At 39.4% G+C, this 24960-nt stretch overlaps 1 protein-coding gene across 3 annotated transcripts in view; it reads left to right on the forward strand.

Annotated features, from left to right (window-relative positions):
* Positions 1 to 24960, forward strand: part of CTDSPL (CTD (carboxy-terminal domain, RNA polymerase II, polypeptide A) small phosphatase-like) — a 76593-nt gene that overhangs the window by 1083 nt on the left and 50550 nt on the right. The gene's annotated exons all lie outside the window — the stretch shown is intronic.

Genomic DNA, 24960 nt, shown 5'->3' on the forward strand with positions numbered 1-24960 from the left:
CCCCCCCCCTTTCTCCATTTTTTTGGATGTGTTGGTTTGTGGTGGTTGGTTCTGTTTGGTTTGTTGTTTTGTGTTTTTTTTTTCTGGAAATCTCTGCTTAAAAAATCTCACGGAGTAGCAACTTGCGTTCTTCAGGGACGGTGTAATCCTCTCTCTGCTGCTGGGAATAGAGGAGGGCTTGTTGGGGTTGGTGGTTTGTTAGTAGTTGGTTTTTTTTTTGGGGGGGGAGATGAAGTTTGTGGTGGTTGGTTCTGTTTGGTTTGTTGTTTTGTGTTTTTTTTTTCTGGAAATCTCTGCTTAAAAAATCTCACGGAGTAGCAACTTGCGTTCTTCAGGGACGGTGTAATCCTCTCTCTGCTGCTGGGAATAGAGGAGGGCTTGTTGGGGTTGGTGGTTTGTTAGTAGTTGGTTTTTTTTTTGGGGGGGGAGATGAAGATGATTTGCATGAAGGTCTCTGAAGCGCCTTGCTGCCTGCAGCTGAGAACTTGCTACAGTGTTTAAACGCTGAGTTTAATCAGGAGCTATTTAAATAAAATACTCTTGTTCCTTGAGAGTTGGCGGGGTAACTTTGTAAGGTTGTCACTTGGCAGGTCCTGCCCTGCTTCAGGGAAAGGATCCTGGTGGTAGATCCCTTGGAAAGCTTTGAAACGCTCAGTGCTGTAAAGCTTTTAAGTTTCCCCCTTCCCCCCCATTTTTTTTAAATTGTTTTTTTAAATGGGATTTCTGATTTCTTTAAGCTTTGCTAGATTTTCCCCTGCCTTACGCTGAAGGGTCCTGGGTAGCTTTCAGGTTTGTTTTTCCAGGGTAACATGTGAGCCTCGGGAAGGATCGTGAGCTACTTTTAAAAACGGGCTCTATTTACTCTGTGGATAAATAGTTGCTGCTTGCGTAAGCCAGCGCTCTTAGGTTGCATTTTACTCCCAAAGTAAGATGAATCCTTCCTCTCCAAAAGAGCTGCTCGTGCTTCTTCTCAGAAGTGTAGGCACTGACCTTCACCTCGTTTCCTTTTGGAAGCTCGGAGGGGTCTTGAGCTGGAAGTGGTTGTGTCCTTGCAGCTGGTGAGGAGGAAGGTTCTGGTGAGTGGCAGGGTTCAAGTTCTTGGAGTTGTGTGGGATAGCTGGTGGATTTTGGAAGTTAATTGGATGTTAATTGGGCTTTGTTACAGGCAGTGTTGGTAAAAAAGGAGAGAAAGGACAGAAATTAGAAACAACGTGGTGAAGTATGTTGATAGAGCTCCGAGTGGTCTGCTAAAAAATGGTAGATTGATGTATTTCCCCCTAAACCCGATGCCTTTGGTATCCAGAAAGCTTCAGTTTCTGTGTGCCTCATCTTGGGAATAACGAGGGGTCCTGCATCGTTGGAGAAGTTCCTCCCTGTTACTTTCAAATGAAAGGTTGTATGTGAAATCTCTGTCTTGTTATCCCACCAGTGCTGACTGCAGAAGAGGTACAGAGGTTGATTTTAAAAAAAAACAGAACACCACACCATACATTTTTGTGGGGTGTTCAGACAAAATCGTGGTTTTGTGCAGTATTGGAGTGCTCATGTCAGTCTTAAATTTATATTGCTTGTGGAGTGGTGCTTCCAGCTGTGAGGCCTTGTTTGTCTCAAGAGATTTCTGATGTTTTCCTCCATTGTTGGCCGTGTTGAGCTTGGGGGGGTATCTACAGGAAATGAGGTGCTGGTGGTCTGCCTGGGATGTCTCCCAAGACCTGGTTTTTGGTGGACTTGGATGACACTGTGCTCAGGTGGTGGTGTTCTCCTAACAGCCGAGGCGATTGCACAGACTGGCAGAGCTTCGTTAGTATTATTAGCAGCTGGTTGAAATTTTGGGGTAAAAAAAAGCCAGTTGAGACAAGTAGAGGAAAATCTGACAGCTCAAAAGAGGAGTTAAGCCTCCACACACATCAAACAAGTGTCTTCAGAGTCCTCGGCACAGTGAGCTACGCTGCGGAGCGAAAATATGCATATAACTTGCATAACTATGCAGCAACTTGCATAATGTGCATTGTGTTCTTGCAATTGGTTTGTCTTCGGCAGAAAATCACGATGGTCTTAATTGCACAGCAGAGCTGTTGTTTTTTTCAGGCTGCCTGTGAGCGAGGGTGGGCTGGGGGAGAGGGGAAAGAGGGGAGTTGGAGTTTGAGACATGCAGAAACTTCAGCATCACCTTGATAGGAGAGGTGGATTAATGGGGTGTGGTTTTTTTTTCTGGTTTTAAATGCTTTGGATTGACTCTGCAACTTCTGCAGGAATAGAATTTGCAGGTCTGTCCATCCTGGGCTCTGGAAGGAGAGCTCTGCTTGCTCCTGCCTCTTCCACTACAGGTTTTCCCACTGCTCGAGGTGCAGAGCTTGTGAAAACCCGTTGCTCTACCTGCCTTCCTTGCGTGGTTGCCTGTCGTGTCACCCAATTTTCTGTTGGATTTCTTAACAGCTTTAGAGAAGCCTTTAGGTCTAGTGAGCTGTGGGAGAGCCTGAAGCTGAGATGGTGAATGCAGGTTCTCAGTGGGAGACTGATCTTTGAAGCGAGTCTTCGCTGCTAATTCAGATTGGACTTGGCTGTATTGGTACAAAATGGCTAACAAATATGTTAAGGCCTAATGAATTAACTCTATATTTAACAAATACAAGACCCACTTGAGCCTACCTTCTGAGATTTGATAATTTCAGTGAATACAGCACTGTGCTGTGTGAGCAAAGGCTACCCAGCTTAAAGAAAACCTGCTTTTTCCTCCCAGTTTCACATTTGGCAGCAGAAATATGTTCCAGGGTACTAAGTGGCACGTAATGGCTTCAGGAGTCAGGATTTTTTTAGGGTTTTCAGGACCTTCTGTTGGTGTTTCTCATGGAAAAAAATGGAGGTTTTTTTGTTGTTAAGCTGAAAAGAAGCAGCTGGACAGGAGCTGAGCAACTGCTAAATAATGCATGTGTATATCTTCAAGTGTTCAGTTTTTTTCCAAGATTTTTTGAAGCTTTTAATCAGCCGTGAGTCCAGCATTTAGCTTGACTGATTTTGTTTTTTTAAATGTATTTATGTTTTAAAATGAGCTTGATGTGCAGGATATGCTGGTGCCCAATTTCTCTTGCACAAGGGAGTGCAATTGACAAGAACTAGAGCTGTTCTCTGGTCTTGGGGCAGTTATGTTTTCAGGTAGATCTTGTACTTTAGAAAGAAAAATGCCCAAGTATTTTCTTGCTAATCCAAATGTATTAAAAATTAGCTTGTGAGATAAGTGAAGCTGTATCAGCTTGCTAGAGAGGAGCTAGTAAATACTAAAATGGAGTTGCTAACGTTTATTTTTAACAAATAGTAAAAAATTTCAAGGGTGAAAAAAAACCACAACAACGTCTTGGTACATAAGCCATTCCCTAACATGTTGCCACATGGTGGTGCACTGTATTTAGTTGTCAAAATGAAAGCTGAGCATGGATAGTTGCTACATTCGTATTTTATTATTATTGTAATGTTTGCTCTGAAATGCCTGTGGTGTTCGTGCTCTTGGAGCATTTTGGTCTCAATCTACGTCATTGAACTAGTTCTAGGAAATAGAAACTTACATTTTCTCAATCAGAAGCAAGACGTAGGTAATTAAAAAATATTTTGAGCACTAAATTAACAGAGAATTTAGTTCCCTGCTGGTTTTTAAGTCAAAGATGGTAGCTCTTCACAGAAATATTTTGTGTTGTGGTCATTTGGCACTTCTGGAAGTTGGAAGCATTAAAAAGACTTGGAATTAAAATGGAGACATGAGTATATGAAATGAGGTTTGTTTTATCAGCAATAAATGTGAGCAACTAAGGGAAAATATAAATAAAAACAACAAAAAACCCCAGAAATCTGAATCTCGTGTAATTGGTTCCACAGATAAAATTAACTGTTTATTTTATATGGACATATTAATTCTTATTAATTAGTTGAACTGCAACCTGTAATGTAAAAGCTCTGCAGTTAAATCTACAGAAGAGAGGGCAATGCTGACAAGTCTTGGCACTGGGCATAGTGTCAAGTTTCGGTAACAGACATTCAGTCCAAAGAAGTTTATTTCCCTTTTTTTACCTACATGCTTTAATTTGGTCCTAGTAACAGTTGCAGATTCTTGGCTGTTTCCATGTGCCAAAATAAGTAGTAATGTAATAATAGTCCGGCCCTTCTTCAGGTACCAAATCCTTCAGGCAGGGGTGTTGTGTTTTCTCTCTTCAGACACATCTTTCCTGACTTCTATAGAATTTGTCTGTCAGCTGAGAATCTATTTTGAGTTATTTAGAGTAACTGAATGTTTTCCTGTCCCTGCAGAAGTGTATTTTCCTCTGCAATAAGTTATTTGAAAAAGGTTCACAGTGGAACCTAAGCCATTATAATTTTTTTTAATGAACAGTGTAATTACCTGAGGATGTTTTCACAAACAGGCAAACTTTTTTTTTCCTTCCTTTCTTTCAAATGAAATTGGAAAAACCAGCACTGAGACCAGTATTAATTAACATTTAAAATAACAAGTTCTTAAGATCTCAAGTTGAAAGTAAAAATAAGTGTCTTTAATTGTGTCTTCAATAAAAAGCATTTTGAAAATATATGAAAATATTTTTAATAATTCTTGTTTGCCTTTACGTCACCAGGATTCAGAGTGCTCAAACATCTAAACCTATGGTAATGTTCCTGAGACATTGTCTCAACAAATTTTTATATTATTAACCACAGGTTTTAGCTTGAAAGTAACATTAAACAAAAAGAAAAGGATGTGGAAACCACTCCAGCACAGCATTGGAATGTGAATCACTCGCAGAGGGTGAAATTCATTAACTAATGACATAGTTGTTATATGAAGCCAGAGTAACCATATAGTAGGTCTTATGTTCCAGAGAGACTCCTGTAACCTGTAGTAACCCAAGATTTGATTTAGGGAAGCAGTTAACAAGCTATACTGGCAGTAACGTGAAGGATAATTTGCATGAAGATCTAATATTCAGTCCATGTCTGTAAGCTGCAGCATTAGAATTTCTTCCTAGTGCATGTCATCTCAAATTCTTACTTGTTTCAAGGCAGTGATTTAGCTAAACTGTTCAAAAGTTTAACATGGCCAAGAAAAAAAAAAAGAAACAACACGAAGTTGACCTACATTTTGTCAATTCAGTGTTCAGAAATGCAAGTAGCATTTTCTGAGATAATCAGCAAAATGTGGTGTGATCGATGCTACTCTTCATCCTTCAGAATTTAATCTGAACATTACAAATAAGCCTCTGAATAATGGGTCCATGTTTGTTTCTTTAGAGTCATAGGAAGCTAAAATAGGGAGAGGGAAAGCAATGAGAAATGAAACTCAGTTGGTCTGTGTTGGAGTCAGACCTTGTTCCCATTTGCCTGGTAGATAGTTCTGACTGTGGGAAGCTTATTTTTCCATCACAGAACACTTAATTTATGAGTTTTACAAGCTTGTAAAAGTCATCATTCCAACATGAAAAGGATTGCAAGTTGTGTCTTGTCCACAATTTTTATATATGTTGAATCTTAAATATTCACTTGGTAAGCAAGGGCACCTTTTTTTTCTGCTGAATTTTGACTTGGAATAGTTGCTGGCTTGAACAGTTGCTGGCAGTGACTTCTGTGGTGGGTGCTCAGTATTAAATTTTCCATTACAAATCTAGTTTCAGGTGATCCTAGATATGGAAATGGGGAGTGGATTTGTCAATTACTCAACCCTACTCGATGAAGAATTTCAGATGGATTATTTTGAATTATATTTGAAGTGTTTGTGTCCACAACATTTTCCTTTTTTAAAAAAAAACAACAACACAAACAACAGGAAAACGGTGACAGGCTTAAGTCTGCATTCTTCCTTAGGTTTTTACCCACTGTGTGGATTGGTAGGGGAAGATGTGGCTCATGTCTCCTTCTCCTCCTTGCCTAAGGGATATATCCTGTTGGGAGAGAAGCCAGGTGTGTGGGTGTATAATGTGGGACGAGGAAGGAGAAGAGAGCTGCCCAAGTGCTACAGTCTATTTGTGGGACAGAGCAGAGGGTGTGAGCTCCTGGCTTCTGAGGGCTGTTGAGCCCATGTGGGACTGATAGTGAGGGAGGGAATAGATTGAGGGTCTGCTCTGGGCTCCTGACCTGCTCTGGCTTTCACAGTGGGGCTACGTCCACCCAGTTGGGTGGTTGTGTGTGTTCCCATATTCCACTTCATAAAAATATCCATAAAGGGGCAGGAATCTTCCAAGGTGAAGTGAGAGAATGGCTGATAAAGCTAATGAGCAAGTCTATTTAGATGTTTAAAGACCACATCTGTATTGCTAGTGAGGATTCTGATTCCTCTTGTCAGTAAAGACCTGTCTGAAAAATCTCACAAAAAAAATGCTCAGCAGCATCTCCAAAATCTGCATGTCTCTCTTCTGTTGGGTGATACTGAAATAAGCTGTATTTTCAGAGTTCATCAGGAGGCTCAAGTAGTATGACATGGTATCCATAGGTTTCAGTGCTTTAAAGAACTTCCAAAGCTTTTTGTCAGGGGCTGTAGGCAGGCACAGAGGAAAAAAGCCTTTTGTGCTGTAATGTAGGCAGAGACATTTTCAAGGGTTCCACATTGGCAATGTTAATCTTCTATAAATTCTGCTTTTGGTGGAGTTTGACAGGAGCTTGCTTTATTTTTACTTGGAGAGGTTAAGGCATAAAATGGACACAGGTGGGACAAATACGGAAGGTGTAAGTAGCATCTGAATAGATCAAAGTAAAAATATGTTCCAGGGAGTCTACTGGGGTATAATTTTGGCCTTTTTTGTATTTCTAGAATGTTTGTTCTAAGAGGGGAAAAAAAATAAAATCAAAGTGAATACTGTACAGATCAGTCCTTCCTGTACCAGCTACCACTGTGTAACATTGGTACTAACAATAAAAATAGCAGCTTTAGACAGATGAGCAGAGAAAGTTCTGTGCGTGGCACTGGGCCTACATCAAGTTTGTAGGCTTTATTCAGTGTGTTATCAACATGATCACTTGCATAAAACTGCCACATCTTGCCTTTGTACAAGATAATAAGGTAGGATTTTACCTTGAAAATTTACTGTATGTTAAATCTGAAGAAATACGTGGTAGACTTGGATTCTGAGGATGTCGGGGGGTTTTAAATTATATTTTTTTCCTTACTGCTTTTTGCAAGGAGGAACTATTACTCTCTTCTGGATGTTTGTTAGTATATTTAAAGCTTGACAGGGGCAAATAAGATGCTGTAGGTTGTATTTTGTACAGAAGAGCAACACCAGATGAAAGATGGTCTGTTAGATATGCTGTATGCAACTTTTCATAATGTTTTTTTAAAATTTGGGGTATTTTTGTGGGAAACATGTTTCTTGAATGTCAATCTGAAATTACAGTTTGTACATCTATGGTTTTGTTTTAAAGTCAAGTCATCTCTCTTGAGTGTCTGGTCAGCCAATTCTGACAGTTGTTTTCTGCTGCTGTTGCAGGACCTCCTTATTTTCTTGGTAGAAAGTGATACATTTTTTATTCACCACCGCCCTCTCCCCCACCCCCACAGCTCTCTTGCTTCCTGAGTTGTCCTTCAGCATTCCCAGCAGAATTAGAAGTAAAACTAATCTTGCTGTTTCCTTTTCTGCTGTAATCAGCAGTAAGAATTTTAAACTTTCTAGTTGACTTGATGATTTGCAAAGCTGTGTTATCTCCTTGGTGTATGGAACTTGGTGTATGGCCTCTGGGAGCCAGAGGGAGGAAGAGGGAGAGATGTGTCTCAACTGCTTGGGGATGAACCTCCAGCCTTGCAGAACATTTTGGGGTAGTTGCTTCAGTTTCCACCTTCATAGCTGTCTGAATTAAGTTCTACCACAATGGATACTATTACAGGGGACACATCTGGAAGTATCCAGGCATGTTTCTTCAAAGTAACATTAGTAAAAGACTTTTAAGGATACTAATTTTGTACATGGTTTTTCTGAGCTTGTGCTTAACAATTGCTACGCAGTGCTGCCTTGTTTTTGTCCACAAAAGCTGTTTCATATTTATGTGCCTGAATATTTACATGCCTGCATGTTTACATACCTGCATCAGCTCTTCATGAATCCACATACATGTGGTAACTGGGTGTCTAATTATCAGAAAGGCTTGTTAAAGTTTAAAATTATGGGTGTAGGTTTTGAAGCTGTCTTGCAGTCTAAGATTTGCTTGATCTGTGAAGCTGACAATTTTTCCTACTGATAGTTCAGAGAGAAGTACTCTGCAGAGCAGTGGTCAACAGTGGCACATTCCTAGAACATATTTATACATTATATAAATAGTATCCTGTATCTCATATTAATAATTCATATTTGCTTCAGCCAAGCACATTGAAAGATGTAATATTTACCTCCTGGAGAGAAAGGAACTTTTAAAATTGTAAAGGATCTCAATAAACCTTCACGAAAGCCTTACAAATTTAAAAAAATTAGGCTTTGGGGACTTCTTTCAAAATTGGTTAAAGATGCATGTGACCAATTTGAATGCAACGTAAAGCAAAGCGTTGCTGGAAGAGCAGTTGAGGCGTGTGTTTCTCAGAGATTTTTGGAGTCAAGCTTTGACCTTTGTGTTGTATTTTTTTTAATTCTCTCCCATGCTGTGTTTTGCTTCTTGCTTTTATATCTTCTCATCATAAGTTTCTGGATTGCAACAGCTGTTGCACTGGCAATGGTGAAGTTTAAGGGGCTCCACGGTGTTTGGCACTGGCGGTTGTGTCCGGGGATAACACTGGTATGAGAACCTCTAGTACATGTTTGGGCAGTGAGAAGGTGCAGTGCTACAGAACCCTGGACCATACTGCCCCTGGCAAACTGGCCAAGATGGCATAGGAGCTATCTGAAAGGAGAGATGTTCTCTGTTTCTTAACTCCCTATTAAAATTTGGGAAGATAAAGGTCCTTATCTTGTGTCTGATGCAGGATCCCCACAGCTTTGATTCTTAAAGTCAAGACATTTCTTTCTTCTTCGTAACAATTGGTTAAAAACCTTGAGTGAATTTTGTGATATGTTTAAAGGGAGGAGGAGCATTAAAAATAACCAATAAAGTATGCCAGGGGTCTTTCCACAGCACAGGAGGAGGAGCATTAAAAATAACCAATAAAATAAAGTATGCCAGGGGTCTTTCCACAGCACAGCTTCAGAATTAAAGGTAGAATATCCCATTTGGGTAAAAGGAAATGTTTCCTCATGGATTGTACAGGTGACCTTCAAAATCCTTGGAAGATATGGTTGCCAACATAGTTTATCTGGGAATTCCTAAACAGGATTAACTTTCAGCAGTTTGCATCTATTATAATAAAAGTAATCTTTTGAAGGTACTGAAAAATACTATAAACATATGTTTATATGTTTATATTATGGCTGTATTTCAGCATACAAATTATGTTGTCATCAATCAGCAGGGAAAGGAAGGGGACAAATACCTTACACAGTGACCAAGTGGACATGTCAGATATTTGAAATTAAATTTATTGCCAGCTCTCCCACCAGTTTTCCTGTGTTGGGTTGTGTGCTGGAAGATCCTTCCCTCCCCCAAGTCTTTTGTTGGCCAGCTGCCAATTCTCATGATTTTTTGTGATATGAAGCTGATTTTGTTGAGAATAAATAAGTTGAAAATTATTCTGAGAGTTTTGGAAGTGGGGGGAGAGGGAGGTTGTGTTAGTTGGGGAATTAAAAAAAAAAAAAAAAATTAGAAAAGGAAAAGAGTACTGAATGCAATCTACTGTGCAATTCATTTGCTAATTACACATTGACATAAATTGGAAAGTCCCAGAAGGAGGGGGTTTACAACATAACTGTAAAACAATTTGCATCTGTGTGGAGGTCTGTGCTTATCCACAAAGGAATGAGATTTTAAGTGGATTTGTTTAATCGGGTTTATCATGAGTACATAGTTGTGGGACTCCTTTTTCCTCACATTTCAAAATCTCCTGTCTTTCTGGAAGATTCGCTCTTGTGTTGAGATTAGAGATGTCAAGGAAGCAAGTATAGTGCAATGTAATGGTGAATTAAAGTGAAAGCCAAAAAGAAACCAAGAAATGTCCTTCTTAATTTTAGAATGGATTGAATACTTGAATGTTTCTGGTTCCAGATTATCATGATAAAATGGACAGTATAATGCCCTGAAATTCAAATGCTTTCTTTTTTCCTGCTCCATAAGAAATTTGAAACACTGCAGCAAATTGGAGCCAGTCTTTTCAGTAGTTTCCAGTGACAGGATGGAGGGCAATGGGCACAAGCTGGAACATGGGAATTTCCATTTAAATATGAGGAAAGACTTATTTATGGTGAGGGTGACAGAGCCCTGGGACAGGCTGCCCAGGGAGGTTGTGGAGTTCCCTTCTCTGGAGATATTCAGGACCCCCCGGATGCAGCCCTGAGTGATGTTCTCCAGGACATCCTGCTTTAGCAGGGGAGTTGGACTTAATGATCTCTAGACCTCCCTCCCACCTCTGACAATTCTGTGAAATTCTTATTGCCTGCATGGGAAAGGATGCCAACAGCATAGACACAGTAGCTCTTCTTACTCCAAAGAAGATTATAATAGTTTGGGAATTTTTTTCTGTAAGTCTTCCAGACTTGGTTCCTACCATGTTACATTAGTTTTTCCACTTATGTAAGCACATCATGACAGGAAAAAGGATAACAATTTGAACAAAACTGGAAATGGAACTCGGCAGTCCTGAAACAGGAATCTGTTCAAGTCTCATTCCTGTATTTACTTGTACCATTATTGTAGCACTTTATTATAAATTACCTGTTTAGCATCGTTCTGGCAGGCAAGTGAGCTCTGAGAGCAGAGTCATTTAAAAAATGTCACTACCTCAGTTGTTTTGGTGGTGATGGATTCTTTTCAATACCTTTAAATCAAACAGCTGTTTATCTTATACATAATAACTGAATGCTGTTACTGTCTCATGTTATAAAACTGTAATATTAAAAGAAGAAAAATAAGCTTTCAGACAAAACCTGCCCCAGCTGCAAAAAAAGATCTTCAGTAGATTCCTACTGGCCAGATCCATCTGGGTAAGGGGCTGTTTCCATTAGGAGTGACACTCAGTATCACAGCTCAATAAATGGTGAGATCAGGAGAAGGCTTTGCTTTATAATTTCTGTTCAAACTGTTCTTGCAGGAAATGTCCCAAATAGAATGAAACTATGTTGCTTCATTTTGCACTGTGTAATATGCTGTGCTAAGCCCTGAAGTGCAAAACTTAATGTTGACCTTGTGCTGTGGTGGTTCTGTTTCAGTACAATCTCCACAGTGGCTGGGAATTCCTGTTGGACCAGATGGTTCTGAGTCTTTCCCCCCATGACCCAAAAGTATTTATTTCACCAGACTCTGTTCATATAACACTTGCAATCTTCCTAAATGGTGTATTTAAAAATATGTATTGGTGCTTTGCAACAAAAAATAATTTTCCTGGGTTCCTAAAACAAAGAAAACAAAAAAAGATTCTTCCCCCCCACCAAAAAAAGAAAATAAATTCAAACTGACACAACTCAAGCAAACAAAGCCATCCCAGTAATAATAGCAGGGTTGTAAGCTGTGAAAAGGAAACCAGTCAGGAAAATCCTAGAAGACAACCTGGTGATGATAACCAGAAGGGTGTAAGAGTATGATTTTTAACAAGGTAACTTGGCACTCAGTCTGTCCAAAACACACTCAGGCCCCTTGAGAACATGCGATATTCTAGTGCAAGGGCAATGCATTTGCTTGAGTATTGTTTGTACTAAAACATAGAAGTAACTCTTGGTTTGTTTTGGAAATGTCTTCAATGGGTACTGATAAGGGTAAACTACAGCTGGGCTGGTTCATGGAGCAATATTCTGATAGTCCCAAGTTCAACCTGGTAAGGTTAATACCTGTTTAGGCTTTGTTTATCCTTACTGCTATGGATGGAGGGATGTTGGAGTTCACTTTCAATCATTTTAGAAGTCTATAGGTAAAAATTCATTATTTTTCAACCAACAATAATACACCTGCTATTTATCAGAATGCTTGGGTTTATTTTTTTTCCTTTACTAATGATATAGGGTTGAAGTAAGGTGTTTCCACTGGCCACTTTAAATTACTAGTTGGAATCAAGGTGGGAAAATGAAACAAAAAATTGATGTCAATATTTTAAAACAATTTTCAAATAACTGCCAGTCCCAAACATGCTGCTCTTTTTTTTTAATAAATAAATAAATAAATCAAAAGTCCTGGTATTTTTTTATTGTGAAGCTGCTTTCTTAAGTTACACTGTAGGTGATTTTTGTATGGTAGCCTTCAAGTAACAAATGGCTGTATCTTCTGCTAATAAGGTCAGTAAAGTTTTCTGTTGGATGATAATGACACAGTTTGAATGGATAATAATTCTCACTGGGAAAAAGGTTCACAGTTTTCACCTTTTAATAGCTGATGAGGTGATATTCAGCTAACTGGCTAATAGAATTTTACTGGACTAAACAGGTTTTCTTGCTTTAATTAAGGTTGTGTATACAACTCCTGTGATTTTCTGGGAATCTGTATCCTGTATTTTCAGATAAATAGCTGAAAAAATGTTGTTGTTGTGGAAATGACTATGAAGTCCACTGGGTAGATGTCTTTGGAAGCAGTTTTGGCTTTGCTTTCTGTTTCATCATGAAAAGCAACCACATATCTCTTGAGGTTTGATGGTCTTGTGCTGTAACGACATAAACACTATTTTCCTAAGGTTACTGTTTGGATGCAGTATTTAAAAACTTTTAAATAAATCTCAAATTTACTAAGTGGCAAAACACCTGTGGATTCCTGTGTTTTCATTGTCAAGTCTGCATGGGTTGATTTCTGTAAACAATTCTCTTGCTTGTTAAATAACAGTAAAAATGTGTTGAGCAAGAGAGATGAATATCAATATGTTAAATTCTTGATTTGTGTTACAGTGAAAGGGAGCATCAAGTATTTATTAGAGGGGTCACTTTTTTATTCTTCCAGAAAAAAAAACAGGACATGTCAGCTGAGTGGGGAACTGGTTCTTAACCTGAAGGTGCTTCTTTGGCAATGTTTGGGTAAAACTGACCACAACACCCTTCCCTCTGGAAAACATCACCTCTATTCATACCCCTTCCCAGAGGTTAAATGCAGCCCTTGGAACAGTCACAGGAAATTATACCAATGTGCTTCTAAACCGTGACCTGCTTTTTGGTCCAAGTGGCCAAATATTCCACTTTTCTTGATTACTGGGAGGACCACATATAATTATTCTTGCCCTGTGTGGAGCTGAAAGATGACCCAGGGCCCCCACACTGGCTGCCCATCACTAACTCCCCTCCCTTGTGGTTGTTTTTTTTTTTTGAAAAAAAAAGAAGAAAACAACTGTTTATTCACAAACACCACCTGTGTATAGATTTCAGCATTTTGGTCCTTTTTGAGGAAAAGCTGAGCCAGATGTTCCATTGTGCCTCAGCAAAGGAAGTGTGACTCAAAAGAGCTGGTGTGCTGCTCATCTGTGATGCTGTTAGTTTGGAGTATTCTCTGAGAAACAAGGATTTCTGCTGTTGCTGGTGTTTTTAAGTTCTGTCGTTTTCCTTGCTTGGAGGACTCCTAAATAATGCAAATCTGAAATATCTGGTAGAACTTCTTCAGTCAAGTGCTAAGAGCTTTTGCTAGGAATGCAAAAAAAAAAAAAAAAAGTTGATATGTTTTCGCAGGTGGTCAGGAACAAGTGACATGTCCTTAATTTGGTTGATAAATCAGAGAATCATAGAATGGTTTGAGTTGTAAGGGACCTTTAGAGATCATCCAGTTCCAACTCCCACTAGATCGGGTTGCTCCAGGCTCCATCCAACCTGGCCTTGAACACTTCCAGGTGTGGAACTTCTACAGTTTCCCTGGGCAACCTGTGCCAGTGTCTAACCACCCTCACACTAAAGAATTGCCTCCTAAGGTCCAACTTTAATCTCCCCCCTCTTCCAGTTTTAATCCATCACTCTGTTCTCTCACTGCAAGCTCTTGTCAAACAAGTCCCACCCCAGCTTTCCTGCATCCCTTTTTCCTTCCAGATAAAGTTAGGCATTAAAGCATCTTCCATTTTGTTTAATGTGTTTGAATATTTTTCCTTTTTTAATAAAATAGTCTTTGATACTCCATAAAATCGATGTGTGGCTTTGCCATGTGCATGTAAATAAGGTGGGTTTGTTTTAATAATGGGGGGAGGAAAAAGAGGTGCTTGTAGGATGCAGGTGACTGCACTGGTGAGGACATGAACCGTGTCCTGGGGCCTCCATTAACAGTGAAGGAGTGTGCAGTTTTTCCCTGACCTCCATGCTTGGCTGTGTGCAAAGATGGGTGGCATGGAGTTCAAAATCCTAATTTGACAATTTTACCATCAGCTCCACATGCTGCACTGGCATTTGGCTGCTCTGGAATGTAACCAGGGATAGGGAGTTGCAGTGTCCCGCTGTGTATCTTTAGCTCCTCTTCAGAGGAGAAGAGATAAAACTTGGCAAAAAAATCTCAGCGGTTGGTGGTGATGTTCTGCTTCTCTAAGTTTAGCAGCCTTGGGGGTGGTTGTTAAAATGGGATTTCAGATTTTTGAAACTCTCTGTTCTGAGCAGCATTAGGTAACACTTCAACATGCTGGAAGTCCATCTATGCTGCAGCTTCCTAGGCCAAAATACCCGGCTGAATTTAATCAGTAATTTAATAAAAATGCAAAAGATTTTAAAACTTCCCCTGTTGCAGAAAATAATAGTGTAGTGCTCATGGATAAACTTCAGGCAGCATATTTAAATTGTGATTTGTGGAAGTTTCATGTCACACTGGAGTCATATCTCTCTTCTCTGTAGAGGCAAACCTGATCTCAGCATCAGCAGGGGCTTGTTGTTTTGCCACTGTAGAGAAACTTCTGTCTGTAACACAGCCAGGAGAACAATATAGAAGGTTATGGAAAGGCTGCATTATTCCAGGGGCTTTTCAGATGGTTTTCACAGTTTCTATAGGATGTTAACAAATCTCCCATTGCAAAAAAGCTGCAACTGAATTTCATAAAATAACACCTCTTCAATGCCTTCTCTGGTGGATTTTGTCAGCTGGCTTCCTGAGTGAGTACCACCAACAGTAGTTATATATGCTTGCTCTTCCTCCAGTGTTTCCACCAAATCTCTTTGAAGTGCCTGTTTCTGAATTAAATAAGTGTATTTGCAAGATACACTTATTTTCATAGTTATTTATGAAAAGTCCTTGTAAGGAACTTGTAGCTCCCTGCTCTTCTGAAGTTTTCAGCATCAAAGGGGAATCAATGCTCAGTTATGGAAAGGGAAAGGGATTCATATGGAGTGATTGCCAAAGCTGGTGGTATGGAAGGAGATGGGATCTTGCTGTGCAAGGAAGGGCAGAGATCATGCATACATGAGTATATGGAGTAGGATTCTGACTGGATTCATCTCATACTTTTTTGGTAGGCCAAGGTAGTGCTAAGGCCAAAAAAAGCAGTCCGAAGTCTGCAATCCCAATTGTGGAGACACTGGAACAGGTTGCCCAGGGAAGTTGTGCCTTCCCCCTCCCTGAGGTGTTCAAGGCCAGGTTGGATGGGGCTCTGAGGAACCTGGTCTGGTGGGAGATGTCCCTGCTCATGCAGAGGGTTGGAACTAGATGGTCTTAAGGTCCCTTCCAACCCAAACCGTTCTGTAATTGTATGATCCCATCAAAAGACATGATGTACTTCCCTTTTAACATTTGTATCCAGGAAGCATAAATATACTGCATTCATAGCAAAGTTTATAGCTTTTTAGGATGAAGTCAGTTTAATTTTTTTATACATTTCTTTTAATTTGTACTTTGAGTGGTTTGGTTCTCAGCTTCAGGTTGCTTCCATCAGGGAAAGGAAAGACAATAGTCATAGAGAAACCGTCAGGGAGCTGCTTGGCCACACCTGGGATGGGGGTCTGACCAGTACTCTGCCTGCACATGTTCCTACTACCCTTATTCCTCCTTTTGTGAACTTGGAGCTGTAATACTTGGGAGTCTTGTCTCATCCCACAGGTATGCAGAGCTTGGCACCTCTGCAGGACTTTGTGTGAGTTTCAGCTCCTGTCCAAGGTGAGGCATTTTAACACAGATGCTCAATGTGTCTTTGGGTGGTGAGGATTGAATTTACAGCCAACTGCAAACTTCAGTTCTGAAGTTCTGCTTTAGGACTGGATGAAATTGTTTCATAAGTTCAGCCTCATGCTCAGTGGTTTGACTTTAATGATGCTGGCCTGTGATACTAAGGATAAAATGCAGTTCTTCATCTGTCATGATGAAAGTCTGCAATTTAGTAAAAGTTTACAAGGCATTTGGCCATTAGCAAGGTGCTAACACTTTTCACCCTTTTTCTGTCATCAACAATTAGCAAGATGGTATTTTATTTCTACTGACAAGCTATGGTTTTGCTTGCTCTACCTCTACTATTAATGTCCCAGGAAGTAATTTAAGGGAATGAGGATGCCTAAATAGTAAGGATCTGGAAAAAGATGGGCTGATACTTCTGGGATAAACAGAAAACTGAGAATAAGGGAGCTAACAGAAAAGATGGATGAAATCTAAAAAATTCATTGTGATGTAAATACTGGAATGGAGATTTCACAGCCTGTCTGAGGCTCTTTCCTGGTGTTTGACCACTGTGATTTAGGAGGAATCCATCCTGCTGCAACTTGGACCCCTTGCCTCTTGTACTGTTCCCATATACCTCCAATATTCTCACTCTATCTTCTTTGTAAGCTCCTTGTAGGTAGCTGTATCTTATTAAAATGTTAATTTAAAGGAGTAAAAGAAAAAATGCTGTCCAATGTTTCCATCTTTCTCAACCAGTTATCTCTTCATTTGAATATAATTAGTCTGCAGATAGCTTTTTTCTACCATTGTTTGTAGTGATTTTCAGTTTAAAACCAATGCTTCTCTCTACTCACCCTCTTGCCTTGGTCAGATTTTTTTCCTGAGGGTAAGAAGATACTGTAGCTATAGGCTCCTCACTTCATGGCATAATACAATTTTGTCATGCTGTCATATATAAGCCACTTTTTGCTTTAGCATAAACACCTGTTGAAAGTACTTAGCTTACTGTACATGCACAGCTTTTAACATTTTCTAGAATAAACAAAACCCTACTTTTAACCAAGTCATACTATGTGTCAAAAAAACCTCAGAATCCTTAGGTTGCTTATGAAGATGGTCCATTTTGAAGAGATACTTATTTTTTTCAGCACTCTTAAAAATTTGACATGGTGGCTCTTGAGACACTGTACTGAAGTTAAGTGTTTCAGTAAATACATACTATTAATCTATTAAACTTTAATTGCCCAGTGACATCCAGAAAAAAATATTTGGATAAGAGTGAAGACAAAAGCAGGATCAGGCTGACAAGCACTAGGGCTTTTATGCCCAGCTGTTGTAGAGTGGTGTGTATCTGAACTGTAGTAAACACCCCTTTTAATTGGAATAATTTTCTCACAAGAGAGGAGATGGGGCTGTATGATCAATGGCAAAGAGTTTTACCAGCTTAAGTAGTTGTTAGGGGAGGGACTGTTGTATGTTAAGCATAATAGCTACAGCATCAAAATAGGAAGCACACTTTTACAGTGTTGCAGTGCTGGTATCTGCTCATTACAGCAAAAGTCACAACAGAAGCAGTGTCTCTCTGGAAAACTAGAAACAAGTAAGCCCAAGAGATGGTGTTAATAAAAATGTTGCATTAATTCCTAGTTTGGATAGAGCAACAAACAGGACTTCAAAAAAATGAAAGAAAAGGAAACAAAACATCCAACCAAACAGAAACCCTTCTTAGGTTGTGGTTTTTTTTAATCCGCATTGAGGCCATCTTGCAGAGATGCTTAGCTGTGGCTGTAGACAAACTTTTAAATGGGACTGTGTATATGTGAAGATAATGGTGCTGTCAGCTCACCTTTTCGAAGATGGAAAGTGAAAGAATGAGATGTTAGCAGTAGTAGTAGTAATACTATTTATTGTGGTTTTCACTCCTTGACAGCCGTGGTCCTAGTTACATAGTGGTCTAAGCACTGATTAGCTTGCTGTTGTTATACAGTGTATATTCACACTTAATCTTGAAATCAACATAAGTTTGTCTGCATCTAAAATTTAGATATTTATCTTTTGCTTTTAAAATTAACTTTCTCTGCATTAAAACTTAGCAGTTTATGGTATCCTGTAGCAATTTTGCATAGCAGATTGGTTCATTTCTGTAAAACAATGTGAGCCTATATAATCTCAGTGAGTAGTCACTATGATAATGGCTCTTACACAGTATAGTGGGAATGGGCAGTAGTGTCACTGTTCTGCTGAAAATTAGACTGAGAACTTTTATGGTACCAGGTAGTTGTGGTCTCCCTCCAGAACTGGCATGATGATCCGTAAACAGCTCACTGTTCCTGAACAAGAAGCTTAAATAATGGATTGCTTTTTAATAAATTGCCATCTGACAACTTTTTACTTTTCTGGTATTTTTTCCCAAATGTATAATGATTTAAAATAGAATATGGGATTGGAGCGTAAGGTGATATGTGTGTGGACTTCACATAGAGAAGAAGGTTGGCTTTTGAGAGAAGAGCAACACAGAAAACCCTCGATGTTTTGGGGTGCTAGTTCAGCCTTGCTTTCATCCTGCCTCTTCTTATTTTCTGTGCCAGTTACATCTCACATCACCAGGAAGTTCAGCACATGACCAAAAAGATGTGGCTGTCAAGCTGGAGTTTGTCTCCTTCAAAAATCCTTTCTCTATAGTTCTACACTTCCCTGATTTTCCTCACCTGGGAAAACCAACTGTTGACAGTTTTATCGGCACAGAGGTGCAGGAAGAGCAGGGGTTAAAGATTCCAACAAGGGACAACTTGCCCCTTGCAAAATGCTCCTCTGAGGTTACACAGAATAACTGTTAAGACCAAGTAGGGATTTTTGGTGGTATTAGTTCTGGAGTTTCCTTGTTTGTTGTTGGGTTTTTTTTAACAGCAATGGGTAGGATAATCTTTCTCTGCTGCTTGAATTTAACTTTCCCAGAATATGTAGGATGGCAGCATTTTAGGTATTGCTGCTTGCCCTAACTTCCTATTTTAGGACTGAACCTGCAGAGGTGAAGTCATTTAATGCTTCATACAAACTGCTCTTTTCACAGCCTCAGGAAGAAAGTTGTGGGGTTTTAAAAAAAATTATCATAGCTTTTCAACAGAATACCATGAACATTTATTTTCATTGCTGAAAATTAAAAAAAAAATTACAGGGTAGATATTCCTGCAGAGCTCTGTACCTCATTTAAAAAATCCTTCTGAATCCTGTCTTCAAAGAAAAAATATATTAAATTCCTTTTGTATCTCCCAATAAAAAATCTGACATACTCTTTGTTTAACTTTTCAGTTTTCTGTTTTGCTGTGTCTGTGTTTTATTGCCATAATAACTAGTCCATAAGAAGCCAACTCTTCCCTGTTTTAAATTGTGTCATGATAGCAGGTTGCTTATATTCTGTTCATTCTGTCAAATAAAACAATTTGTGTTAATTACTGCCTTGGTTTCTCACATCATTTGGGCATACAGCTCTGATACTCACTTGCCCATTTTCTGATTCTCTATTTTGGTGACAGTATTAAGTGTTTCACTTCAGTGTTTTGCTTTAAGACTAACATATCATTAAGCTGTGTAATAAGATACAGTCTTTATTCTCATGAAGAGAAATGGCAGAGAAAGGCAGTTTTGCAGTTTATTCAAGAGAAGTGAAAAAAAAACCCACTTTAAAAATCTTTGAAAATGGATTAACAAATTGCTTTGTGCTCTGCTATGGGATAGCAAGGCCAAAACCTGAAACATTTACAGTAAACTCATGTTCATGGAGGTGGATTGGTTTTTCCATCTTTGCCAAGTGTTTCAAAATCCTGAATGTTAGTACCAAAATAATCCATGTTGTTACTTCTTGCATAATTTAGGGCAAGTCTTCTCTGATTTACCAGAATTATTTGACATACTTTTAAAATACATTGTGCTGTATATCTGATGTGAATAACCACAGGTTTCTTTAATAACTTCAGTTTGGTAGATGAACAGTTAAGATTGCCTTTGCTTTGGAGGCAAGAAGTTAATCTTTGACAGCATATTTCTGATGTGTTACCAAAAATCATTTTCTACGTGAGCTCTGCTGCTATCTTCAGTGTTTCTTGTGGAGCTCTTTTCAGCAAAACTGCTGTTAATGGAAGCAAAAATAGCAGCTAATCAATGTGTGTTTTATCCATGGAGTTAATCTCTTAAATGGAAATTAGATTTACATTTAAAAAAAAAATAGCATCTTTCCATTGTGACATGAGAAGCTGCTGCAGCCTCATGTTCTCTATTTCCTTGTGTATTTGGCTCCAATTCTGGACATAAGTTTAAAGAGGGGTTGTGTTAGGTGGAAGAACACTTGTATGGTTTGGGTTTGCCTTTTGGGTTTGTGTTGGTTTGTTTGTTTGGGTTGGGTGTTTTTTGTGCTTCATAGGGCTTTGTCTTTAAAATGTGATATAATGTGGAATAAATGGTGGTTGTTCTTCTGGCCTTTTGTCAGGGGCATATGCTCTTCAGTGACTATCTTGACTAGTACTTGAAAAAACAGAACAGTAGGTTATTTGGCAGTGCTCCAGATGGAGTTTAGCTTAGAATCATTTGGAACATGAATTCTGAAGTATTTCAGAAAAGTTGCTTCAGAAGTTCTTGAAACATATGGGATCTCTTGTGACACAGAGACTTGGGATTTGGCCCTGGTAGTTGTATGTCCTGGTCTGCTACTGATAATTGGCTTCTTACTTCCTAGAACAAAGGGTATGTTTGGAGTGTGATTAATACTTATTTCTTACATTGCTGTCCATAAAAATAAAAAGTGTTCTTACTGTGCACCTACTCTTACATTTATCTCCATAAATGACACTGGTTTTCCTGTCAATTCATCCTCCTCTTCCCACTCTTTCTGACTCCCTGAGCTACCTGTAGAGATGCACAAATGTGCCAAACAGCTTGTTAATTGTTGTGGTAGGTTTTACTGGAGTCTATAGTAAGTCATCTCCTGATGAAAAAGTGGTTGTACTGTTGAAAACCTGATGGCTGAACGTGCCACTGTCGACATGCAATATTCTGAATGTGCCTGTAGTTGTGTCATTCATCACCACAAACATGAGGCTCTTCACCTGCTTGACATGTGTGTATCTGCAGGGTGGCTGAACAGATTCCAGCATGCCTTTCTGCAGTTCTTAGTATTTTTTCATGTTGAAGCTTCCTGCTACACTCAACATTTGGATGTATAATCAGCATGTTTAAAAGAAAATTCAAGATAACTGCAGTATAATTTATATCTGCTTGTGAGGATGCTTAATATTGATAAACAGAGTGGAAGCATTGGGTCTCAATGACCCCTTTCTTTAAGGCAGCTGGGCAGCTTGTCACTTAGGCTGTGGTCAGGTCCTTATGTGATCAAAAAGAGAAACATGCTCTATTGAGAGGTGCTGATGTGGGGCTTTGAGCAGCATTACAGGTCACTTCTGTGTCTTACTGCTTCTCTGGCACTTAAGCTCTGCAAATACAACCTAAAATTGTCTTGGTAAAAAAGTACCTAAGGAGTAATATGCACCTCTCTCAAAATTACTTTCATATCTAGACATGAATATTTGTTACAGCCATAAGGTTAAAAGGATCTGAGATGAGTTGTGCACTTGAGGAAGGATCAGTGTGATGCACGTGTTGTGGCAGACTTTGTAGTTGCAAGAGGAGGGATTGGCAAAGGGCAGGAAAACACCAAGGCTGTCACAGGAGGGGATTTCTGTTTGGGCGGAGTCCTTCACCTTTCACAGCTGACACCTCTTCAAGCCACCTAAGAGCTTTGGAGATGCTGAAGGATGCAGGAACAGACAGTCTGTGTTCACACTACCTACTGTAGGGTGGACTGAGATGTACTTTGTGTGAACAGGAGCGATGAAGATGATTCAGAGCACGGAAACAAGGTTTGCATTTGCTCTTTGAAGACTGCTGGCCTGTAGCATTGTACCTCCTAGCTATATCCCTTCAGTGCTGTCTGCTCAGTAGCTGTGTGGGTCAGCTTGAGAAAGCTTCTGTAGTGGCCAAGTTTTCTGAAAACACATCTCTTGTTAGTGTATTAGGTTGTAAAAGTGAAGGCTACTGATGATGTCAGTACAGCCATGTTTTTGTAGATAGTTTTTTCTTGGATGTCTTTGTGTCCTTAGTGTGCTTTCACTTGGGGACTTGCTAGCATCTTGAAATTAGAGCGTGTCTTCTGTTGGGTGAGTCCCAGCGTGATTCAAACCATGGAAGATGGTGGTGAAGGGCTGTTTGCAACTAGACACTTGGGGAAGGAGTAGAGTGGGGCATGTTGTCCAGCATGTCGTCCTAGTGTTCAAACAGGCTTTGATGTAGGAAGGGCAGCTGAAAGAGACCCTGAAAGGTGTGACTCTGAAATCATAGGCAAGGTGGTACCAAAAGAACAGAAGTAGAAGGTGACTGTGAAATGGTGGCATTCAAGGGGGAATGAGAGAGAGAGCAAAACCACTAGAATCTGTGGGCAACACAATGGCAATCCTCCATAAACTCAGAGAACTGGGAGAGATGATTCAAAGAGTTCTTACAGATGCAGACCTGAAAGAAAAAGAGGACTTAAGATGAAGTGGCAGTTTAGCAGAATGTTTTATTATGGAGACAAGCACAGACTGTCCCAGTTCAAATGAAGGATAGAAAATACAGGAACTCACTGACTTGGTAAGTTTCTCCAGCACAAGAAGGAAGGACAGAAGCCCGAAAAAGACTGACCTAGTTTCCAACAGATGTATCTGCAGGAATAAGTATAAAGGAGTATTTTTGCTTCTCTGATATTTTTTGTTGTCATGTTTAGTTTTTTAAAATTAATTTTTGTGTTCTTTGCCTTGTGCTTGCCAGACCATGCACCTGGCAGTGGCTGTGGGGAAGGCAAAGAATTGGAGAGTATTGTAGCAATGAAAGGAAGACAAAGGATTTGGTCTGTTGCTCCGCAGGAAGGGGAAGTTACCAACTTCTGACACTAAAATATTTTATTAAAATGGGGAAAGGGAAGCTTGTATCAGTCTTTGGCTAAGACTTTAATTGGGAGCAGATGGCAAATTAAATCACTGGATGCTTAGTGGTTGGTGTGAAACTGTACAACTTCAGAGCTGTGAGCTGTTACCTTTGACATCTTGGGAAGAGTAAATAAGCTTCTAAAAAAAACCAGAAGAATGAACATAATACTTAGGGTGCCTGATTTTTAATTTCTAATTTTGGTTTTCAGAAGGGAACACAGAAATATAAGAAATATTGTATGAAACCAAGGAAACTGATCATATCCAGTAGATTTTTCTTTTCAAAAACAAACCATGTCCAAGAAACTGAACCTACTTCTCTGACTTGGTAACAAGGCAAAACTAGCAGATTACCATGAGTTGAAGTGAAGCTTTTAAGACTCTCAACTAGAAAAATGTGGTCTGCATATAAACCTGCTATAAAATGGGTGTAGAATTTTTATATAATGTGTCTGTAGCACAGGGCCTTGGAAGTTATACGGCACGTGGGACCATGCAGTGGTCTGTTCTTGGTCTGGCACTGGTCAGTTGTTAATGACCTGGATGATGCAATGGAGAATGTACTGAAATAAAAGACATACTGGGTGTTTCCACTAAAAATAGAAGTAACTGGATGAGCTAAATGTATATCCAGTGTTTTTCATGTTACTTCATTGGACTATTTCAAGATTTTGTGGAATCATCCACTGCAAAAACTGAAAAGAAAGAAGGACTAGCTGTGTTGCTAGTCTGTAGTATATCCTGAGATATTTGTAGTAGTCAAATTTGACACACAGCAGTGAAAAAAAAAAAAAAAAAAGATGTATGCCTGTTTGAGCATTCCAACATGACAGCTGATTTTTAAGAATGGTGAAGTCGTCCTTCTGTGCCCTGTGATGGAAAGACTTCTGAGCTGCTATGTAAAGCTTTGAGCACTAGATTTGGATTTGAGAGCTTTCCAAGGAGCAGGGAGAAAGTAATCAGATGAATGAAGTTGACCTGCAGTGACAGGCTGAACAATTTGAGAACTTTTTTTTTTTTTAATCCTGGGGCAATGAGGGTGTAAATCCTGATTTTTATTGATTAGTTTGTATGTCTCTCCATAGTTTCTGTGACTGGCGTAACTGCAATGTTTCAATAGTTTGCCAATAGAAATCACAGTGGTGCTGGTATTGACGTGTGGTTTTTAATCTAGAAAAGGTGTGTTGGTGGTGTTAATTCTGCATGTTGTTCATCCATGCAGAGTCACTTCTTTTTCTTTTTTCTCACCTCTTCTTGCTGTTATATTATTAAACGTAACATTTACATGGCTACAGGTTCTCTGTAGTTGAATGTAAAATAAAGGATGAGAATTTAAAATGATTACTTTCCTTCATACCACTGGAAGCACCTTGAATTAGCAGGCTGAGTAACCTAAAATAAACCACTCAAAGCAGTAGCCCGTTTTCCCTCCCATTTGAGAAAGTGCCTTATCAAGTGGGTTTTTTTGCAGAATACCTCGAGGTAGGGAGGATGCAGTAAGAAATACCTCCTCATTTTGGTGTGTCCCTCACATATCCTGTGGTACTTTTGGTTGAGGTAGCTGGAGTTATTCAGCAGACCACAGGCATTAGGAGATACATCAGCTCCTTTTGATTAGGCTCTCAATACAACTGTCGGTGCTTAAAGCAACAGTAGTTTGTTGCTGTGCCATCTACATCTTAAATGCTATAAAATGATTTAGAGTAAATCCAGTAAAAATTGTAGTAGAGTTGGCTGCTGGTCATAGCAACTGAGGAGTGGTGAGAACTGGGCAGTCCTACTCTTCTTTTAGTGACTTGTGTACAATTAAGCAAATTGCAGATGTTGGTATGTATGGTATAGTAGTTTTACCTAGAGTTGATAACTGAGGAAGTGCCAAAATCATTGG

This window comes from Chaetura pelagica, unplaced genomic scaffold (genome assembly GCF_000747805.2).
Source record: "Chaetura pelagica isolate M959 unplaced genomic scaffold, ChaPel_1.0 scaffold184, whole genome shotgun sequence".
NCBI classification, from domain to species: Eukaryota; Metazoa; Chordata; class Aves; order Apodiformes; family Apodidae; genus Chaetura; species Chaetura pelagica.